This window comes from Oncorhynchus mykiss, chromosome 2 (assembly GCF_057628025.1).
Source record: "Oncorhynchus mykiss isolate SJ-2025 chromosome 2, ASM5762802v1, whole genome shotgun sequence".
Classification (NCBI taxonomy): domain Eukaryota; kingdom Metazoa; phylum Chordata; class Actinopteri; order Salmoniformes; family Salmonidae; genus Oncorhynchus; species Oncorhynchus mykiss.
This window is the reverse complement of record NC_143023.1, coordinates 100,057,322-100,065,974: the sequence shown is the minus strand read 5'-3', so window position 1 is coordinate 100,065,974 and position 8,653 is coordinate 100,057,322. Positions and strand designations below refer to the sequence as shown.

The following is an 8,653-nucleotide window of genomic DNA, read 5'->3' as shown; positions in this document are numbered from 1 at the left end:
GTGCATGTTGTAGTACTAGCTGTGCATGTTGTAGTACTAGCTGTGTATGTTGTAGTACTAGCTGTGTATGTTTTATGTTGTAGTAATAGTTGTGTATGTTGTATGTTGTAGTAAGAGCTGTGCATGTTGTAGTAACAGCTGTGCATGTTGTAGTACTAGCTGTGTATGTTGTAGTAATAGCTGTGTATGTTGTAGTCAGGTGTCTCGCCTGCATGAGGTGCTTTGATGAGGTGAATATTCTTCTTCACTTCGCTTATGGCCTCTTCCTTCTCCAACTGTTTGCCCTTCTTCAGCCTGTAGGATGAGCAGATGGAGAAACAGGTATGAGCTCATTGAGCTATCATTTCCATACATACAGATTGACACAACGACTTGCTAATCCACTGATTTACTGAGATATCATAATATAATAATAATATATAATCATATCATAACGCTGCCTTGTATCCAATATATACACATTGGCACAAAGACTTTGCAAACTACTCCCAAAGTTCCTTCAAATATCAGATCACAACTTCTGCCTATAATTAAAGGGCCCGTCAGGAAGAATTATAATTTCAGGGTCAGGAAGCATTATTATCCCAGGGTCAGGAAGCATTACTATCCCAGGGTGGTCAGGAAGCATTACTATCCCAGGGTCAGGAAGCATTACTATCCCAGGGTCAGGAAGCATTACTATCCCAGGGTCAGGAAGCATTACTATCCCAGGGTCAGGAAGCATTACTATCCCAGGGTCAGGAAGCATTACTATCCCAGGGTCAGGAAGCATTACTATCCCAGGGTCAGGAAGCATTACTATCCCAGGGTCAGGAAGCATTACTATCCCAGGGTCAGGAAGCATTACTATCCCAGGGTCAGGAAGCATTACTATCCCAGGGTCAGGAAGCATTACTATCCCAGGGTCAGGAAGCATTACTATCCCAGGGTCAGGAAGCATTACTATCCCAGGGTCAGGAAGCATTACTATCCCAGGGTCAGGAAGCATTACTATCACAGGGTCAGGAAGCATTACTATCCCAGTGTCAGGAAGCATTACTATCCCAGGGTCAGGAAGCATTACTATCACAGGGTCAGGAAGCATTCACTCTGTGTCCACACCTGTTGTTTACGAAGCATGTGCCAATTTTTTTACACATTTTAATTTAGGACTTTGCTTGTTATTTACTATACCAAAAACAGAAAACTATGAATTGTACTCACCGGTTCATGATAAACTTTGCCTGTTGTTTCTGTTTGATCTCTTCCACCTTCTTCATCACTGATAGGTGAGAATTGTCTGTTAATTGAATGATTAGAATGTTCCGCCCTGAAACATATAATTGTATGGAATTGATTAGAATGTATGAAATCATAATCAATAAATGTGTAGTCCTAGTCAGAATCAGGGTGAAACAATATGTCTTTATGGTATTATAAACACAGACTGTCTGAGCTTGGTGCCGACCTGACTAGAGATTTGGGAGAGAACAGGGTGTACATCTCAAGGACAAGGTCATTATCTCTGTCGGCTGGGTGGTGAGACAGTGTGTGCGTAGCAGGACATGTGTGTGCTTCTGTTTGTGTGCGTGTGTGTGTGGGTATGTGTGTATGTGCGTCTGTTTGTGTGTGTGTGTGTGTGTGTGTATGGCTGTGTGAATGTGTGGGCGTGAGAAGTCAGTATAAAATGAATTGATTCGTATTCTTGACTTTAGAATGTTCCCGTTAATAAACCTTTTTTGACTGTTTTAGCTGGGCCTCCGTCTGTTTCATTCGACCAGGATCTTACAAATTATGGTTTGCAGACTGAGAGTAATATAATTAAATTGGGTACCTGGAGAACATAACTATCTTATCAATTGGTCCTTCGATACCTCTGTCGTCCCGAGGAACCGCTGAAAACCGTGCACGGGTGGATCCAGGATCCGTAAGGCAAAGACCTGACCTCTGAATTGAGGGTTTATTTCAGGCCAGTGGTGAACTGGTACACGACAGAGGTAGTGACGAGATCCAACCTACATTGCTTTTCCCAGTCTTCAAGAAGTTGACTGATCTCTGTCCGTTTCATTTAAATTAGAACCTTACAAATTCTTAGAAACAGACAGAATGTATTAATCGCATTGGTTAATGAACACATAGGAACAAAATTCCTCTTAACAATCGCCTCCACTAAAATAACAAAAAAGAAGTTAGGTTGCTGCTATTCTAGTCAGCATTTAAAATGGACTCACACATTAACAACGCAATTAGTCCAATGTAAACAATGATACGATGAACTGAGGTGACTTGAAGAGCCATGTGAGAGGATTAAAAAAAAACTGGATCAATAAATTACCTTATCTTGCCCCACAACTCCCTTCTGTACTTGACTGGAATATTTCCGCGCTTCTCAAACTCCAACGAGTTGTCCTGAAGCACGGAACAAATAAAACAGGGAACAAATATTACGACTACTAGTAGTAGCTACATGAGGATATTTACTTTATGAATACTTGATCAAATTCAATTAAAATGTTTTTTTAATTTTTTTAAATAAAGCCCTTTTTTTTACATCCGCAGTTGTCACAATGTGCTATACACTAAGGGCTGTGACGATGCCAGTATCGCAATAACTTTTTTCCATGGCAAAAAATTAAAACACAAAGCAAAGCAGACTAGACTCTTTGGTCCTTTAAAAAACCTGCTGGATGTAACATCGTGGGATATATAGCTTAGAAAATAAATGTGACCCTGGATAGTTAAAAATCTGCTTTGTGTTTTGTTTCCTTGCCACAATACTAAGATTCTAAGAGTATCGCGATACTGATATCATCCCGGCTCTACTATACAGAAACCCAGCCTAAAACGCAAGCAACGCAGATGTAGAAGCACAAGTGGCTAGAAGAAGAAAAACATCCTTAGAAAGGAAGAAACCGAGAGAGGAGAGAGGAAAAGATGGAGGAGGCTGAGTTGGAATCAAGCAACACGTAGAGCAAAGTCGGTAAAGACGAATGTTCGGACAACAGAAGTATCGAACAAAACGTGAAATTGTCTCAAATTGGAGTGGAGGATACGTGTATGGAGGATAATACATCGCTTCTTGTTGAGATGTGTTTGTTGCGTAAGAATGTGTATTAGAGGTCGACCGATTATGACTTTTCAACTCCGATACTGATACCGATTATTGGAGGACCAAAAAAAAGCCGATACCGGTTAATCAGCCTATTTTTATTTGTAATAATGACAATTACAACAATACTGAATTAACAATTATTTTAACTTAATATAATACATCAATAAAATTAACATGTTCAATTTGGTTTAAATAATGCAAAAACGGTGTTGGAGAAGAAAGTAAAAGTGCAAATGTGCCATGTAAGAAAGCTAACGTTTCAGTTCCTTGCTCAGAACATGAGAACATATGAAAGCTGGTGGTTCCTTTTACAATGAGTCTCAGGAGTTGATAGGCTTGAAGTCATAAACAGCGAAATGCTTGACGCACAACGAAGAGCTGCTGGCAAAACGCACGAAAGTGTGTAGAAGGACGACGGTGTTGGTGGGGGATCATGTTCATGATCCTGAGTTCCTGGAGTGCCCTGTAAGGGTGAAGGAGATTGAGGTGGCAAAAGTTGTGAGGAGTCAATCGAATCTCCTATGCGGAGGCGATTTAAAATAATTGAGAAAAACAAGTGCTATAGTGAAGAGATAGTAGTGCGTGGTCACGCAGTCATGGGTAAACAGGAAGTACAGGAGGGGGCTGAGCATGCACCCTTGCGGGGCCTCTGTGTTGAGGATCAGCGAAGTGTTGGTGTCGTTTCCTACCTTCACCACCTGTGGGCGGCCCGTCAGGAAGTCCAGAACCCAGTTGAACAGGGCGGATTTCAGACCCAGGCCCCGAGCTCAATGATGAGTTATAGTCAATCAACAGCATTCTTACATAGGTATTCCTCTTATCCAGATGGGACAGGGCAGTGTGCAGTGCGATGGCACGGGTACTTCCTGTTTGAGTTTCTGCCTACAGGAAGAAGAACTTAGGTAGAGTTTATCTCAAAATTTGCTTTGTTAAAATCCTCAGCTACAATAAAGATAGCCTCTGTGGTTTCCAGTTTGCATAAAGTCCAGTGTAGTTCCTTGAGGACCGTCGTGGTATGGGCTTGAAGGGGAATATACAAGGCTGTGACTCTAACCGAAGGGAATTCTCTTGGTCGGCATTTGATTGTAAGGTATTTTAGGTCGGATTAACAAAAGGACTTGTGTTTCTGTATGTTATAACAATCACACCAAATCAAATCAAATGTTATTTGTCACATGCGCCGAATACAACAGGTGTACAGTGAAATGCTTACTTACAAGCCCCTAACCAACAATGCAGTTAAGAAAAATAAGCGAAGTAAAAAATTTATAAGTAAAAAATAAAAATAATTAAAGAGCAGCAGTAAAATAACAATAGCGAGGCTACATACAGGAGGAACCGGTACAGAGTCAATGTGCGGGGACATAGATTAGTCGAGGTATTGAGGTAATATGTACGTGTATGTAGAGTTAAAGTGACTATGCATAGATAATAAACAGAGAGTAGCAGCAGCATAAAGGGGAGGGAACAATGCAAATAGTCTGGGTAGCCATTTGATTAACGAACTAAGGATCCAATTCAGGAAAGTTTTATTCCTGCTGTTATCGCCTGTTACCGCTGCTCTGACATCCAAAAAGGATTTCCGGCTGTATGGGCTGGGCTAATAATGTACGAAATAACACAAAAAAAATAAAAAATAACTTGCTGTCTAGGGGTTAATTATCATCAGTATCTGTTAGTTAGCTAGCGTTGGTCCACACATCGGATGCTCTTGCAGCTCGTAGTGTGTATGCTGCGTTTAAAACAACTGAGAGCTCGGAAAAATACGAGGTCAAATCATGACGTCAGTAATTTTCTGGTCGGAGCTATTTTTCCCCAGTCGGATCTCGTTTTATTCCCCCCTGAGTTCCCAGTTGTTTTGAACGCGATAACAGCGATAACAGCGGTCCATACCTAACTAGAGATGCAGACAAAAGTTGTCGACGCTAAACAAGGCAAAGAACACCAAATAGTTATAACTTGCAGTCATTATGTACAAACATCATCCCATGGCCGGAGTTAAACAGGCCCCGCATTGTTCAAACATGTCTTTACGTCTTTCCTCTATTCGTTCGTCATAGCAGACGTCAGGTGTCTGAAGCGCTTTGCTGCCATCTGCAGGACGTACTCCTGAACTACTGACGGTAGATGTTCAATTTGCACCAGACATTCAAAAGCATGCTCGTGTGGCAAGGTCGATTTCCGCGGTTATAAACCCAAGGTCGTTACAATAATTCACCCCCAGGTTGTTAGACTGTTCCAACTTTTTTTTTTAAATGAACCCAATATAATTCCTACTTTGAGACGCTTGACATAGTCACCTCTTTCTTATTTTTTTATGATCTGAAAAGCAAAAGTGATCCTAGATCAACATTCACAGTCTTGGATATAAATATAGGACCAGAAGTACACAGAATATAAAGAGGGTGGGGGAAGTGATGGTGAGTAACCCAGTTGCCAGTATATCCCTGGGTTAGTTATGTTTAAGAAGGATAAAAAAGGAACCATGCAATTCCTCATTGAGCATACTGCCATGGTTACACACTAAAACAATAAGAGAGCTTCCGTGATTGGGCAGAGGATAAAAGACTTGGCTAGGGAACCGAGCATTGCCGATTCTGTCAAAACTCCCCAAGGAGATGTGGGTGTGGAGTCAGGCGCAGGAGAAACAAGTAATGAATGAAAAGGGCGTTTAATCAGCTCAAAAATCACAGGACACCGGACTACAGCAGTAGCCATAAAACCCCACTCAGACACAGTCCAGGGAAAAACAAACATGAACTAGCGAAAACAATCCCGCACAAAAACCCAAAGGAAATGTCGAGATGAAATACCCCCCCTAATTAACCAAAAATGAAACCAGGTGAACCACAAAACAGACATAACCAAAAGAAAAGGAAAAAAGATCGGTGGCAGCAGGTAGACCGGTGACGACGACCGCCGAGCGCCGCCCGAACAGGGAGAGGATTCACCTTCGGTGGAAGTCGTGACAGTTTCAAACCCCACATGTGCAGATTGTCAACATACGGTATAAACAGTAAAATAAATAGGTTTGTGTGTTTATGATTAAATGCTGTTCAAATGTCCTGTGGGTCTATATCAGCTTGTAGTGGTCCTACAATACAGTCCTCAAATGCGTATTGCCATTCAATCTGGAGAGAAACATCGTGGGCATGTATTCCAATGTGCTTTAAAGAGAATGTTGTAAAAATTCAATATAACATTTTCTAAATTTTCTTGAAATGTTTTGAGGACCTCTAAGACAAAGTTAAATGTACACTGAACAAAAATATAAACGCAACATATAAACTGTTGGTCCCATTTTCATGAGCTGAAATAAAAGATCCCAGAAATGTTCCATACGCACAAAAAGCTTATTTCTTTAAAATGATGTGTACCAATTTGTTTACATCCCTGTTAGTGAGCATTTCTCCTTTGCCATGATAATCCATCCACCTGACAGGTGTGTCATATCAAGAAGCTGATTAAACAGCATGATCATTACACAGGTGCACCTTGTGCTGGGGAAAAATCTAAGGCCACTCTAAAATGTGCCGTTTTGTCACACAACACAATGCCACAGATGTCTAAACTTTTGAGGGAGCGTGCAATTGGCATGCTGACTGCAGGAATGTCCACCAGAGCTGTTGCCAGAGAATTGAATGTTAATTTCTCTACCATAAGCCGCCTTAAAGAATTTGGCAGTATGTCCAACTGGCCTCACAATCACAGACCACGTATAACCACGCCAGGACCTCCACATCCAGCTTCTTCACCTGCGGGATCATCTGAGACCAGCCACCTGCACAGCTGATGAAACTCTGGGTTTGCACATTTAAAGAATTTCTGCACAAACTGTCAGAAACCGTCTCATCGAGCTCATCGATCCGAGCTGATCTGCATACTCGTCGTCCTCACTAGGGGTCTTGACCTGACTGCAGTTTGATGTCGTAACTGACTTCAGTGGGCAAATGCTCACCTTCGATGGCCACCGGTATGCAGGAGAAGTGTGTTCTTCACGGATGAATCCCGGTTTCAACTTTACCTTGCAGATGGCAGACAGCGTTGTGTGGGCGAGCGGTTTGCTGATGTCTGGATCGACGTGTACAACAGCGTGTTCCAGTTCCCGCCAATATCCAGCAACTTCACACAGCCATTGAGGGGTGGGACAACATTCCACAGGCCACAATCAACAGCCTGATCAACTCTATGTGAAGGAGATGTCGCGCTGCATGAGGCAAATGGTGGTCACACCAGATACTGACTGGGTTTTCTAATCCACACCCCTACCTTTAAGGTATCTGTGACCAACAAGATGCATATCTGTATTCCCAGTCATGTGAAATCCATAGATTAGGCACCTAATGAATGTATTTCAATTGACTGATTTCCTTATATGAACCGTAACTCAGTAAAATCTTTGAAATGGTTGCATGTTGTGTTTATATATATATATATTTATATATATATTTGAATATTATGTTAAACCTAAAACAAAGAGGCTACGAACGTCATAGAAAAACAGACTTATTTAGAAATTGTGGAAACATCATACAGCATTATGGGAATGTTCTGTGCAACCTAACTTAAACATTGTATGAATGTCATCACAACTGAGCATTGTGTTTCGGGAACCCATCGCCTGTAATGTACAACCTAATTAAATGTTCTGGGAACCTTTTTTTTTTTTTTTTAAACCTCAAAGGCTGTTCTGTCAACATTCTTGTAATTTTTTTACAGACATGATCTGAATGTCGACACTACTGGAGTTTTGTGTGTGTGTGTGTGTGTGTGTGTGTGTTTTCGTGAACTTATCTTTTTGTGACGTTCTCACAATGTTCCCAATAACCTAATGACACATGCTGGTAACCTTCAAAGAACAGATTCAATATTTTCTAGAAATGTTCTTGCAACAACAGGTAAATGTTTAAAACAAACGTTCTATAAATCCTCAGCACGACAAGACAGTTTTTTGAGTTATGAGAACATTTGCTGCAAAAGTTCCCAGAATGCAATTTTCACACAGAACCATTTTTTGGTTTGCTAGACAGACTTAGATCCACATATACAAACCAATCCTGTATCTGTCGACACTGTATAGTGTATTTTGGTGACACTGAGATAAAACTATGTCCTCATCACATCCATATCAATGATTTTTGAAAAAAACTATCACTGGAAAACTTTTTCAGGAAACATTTTTATTCAAATGATGAGACCATCTTGAGAGGATAAAATAATGTGGTTTGTAACACGGAAACACTGTTTACTTTAACACTTGGGAGAAAGAAATACATGATATGGTAAATATGAATGACAAAAATCAGGAAGTTACAACAAAAACACATGTTCAATAGTAGAAATAAAAGGACACATTCAAATTGGTGTCCGGCAAAGGCAGCGAAGCTCCCATAGCCGACAAAACCTGTCCCTGACGCAGGCTCTGAGAACACAGACAGAGGGGGACAATAGCCCAGTCTTTTCTTATATCCATCTAAGGCCGTGTCTAGACTTGACAGTTCACGCAGCTTTAGTATTCTGATCATGGATTTCTGATCATGGAATTCTGATCATGGAATTCTG

General features: G+C 41.0%; 1 long non-coding RNA gene across 1 annotated transcript; it reads right to left on the bottom strand.

Annotated features, from left to right (window-relative positions):
* Positions 1-206: 206 nt before the first annotated feature.
* Positions 207-3,023, bottom strand: LOC118943910 (uncharacterized). The gene is made up of 3 exons (XR_016490206.1): positions 2,315-3,023; positions 1,204-1,309; positions 207-294 (listed from the first exon to the last, which is right to left on the bottom strand). It is a non-coding gene; the product is annotated as an uncharacterized LOC118943910 (long non-coding RNA).
* Between the last annotated feature and the right edge of the window lie 5,630 nt (positions 3,024-8,653).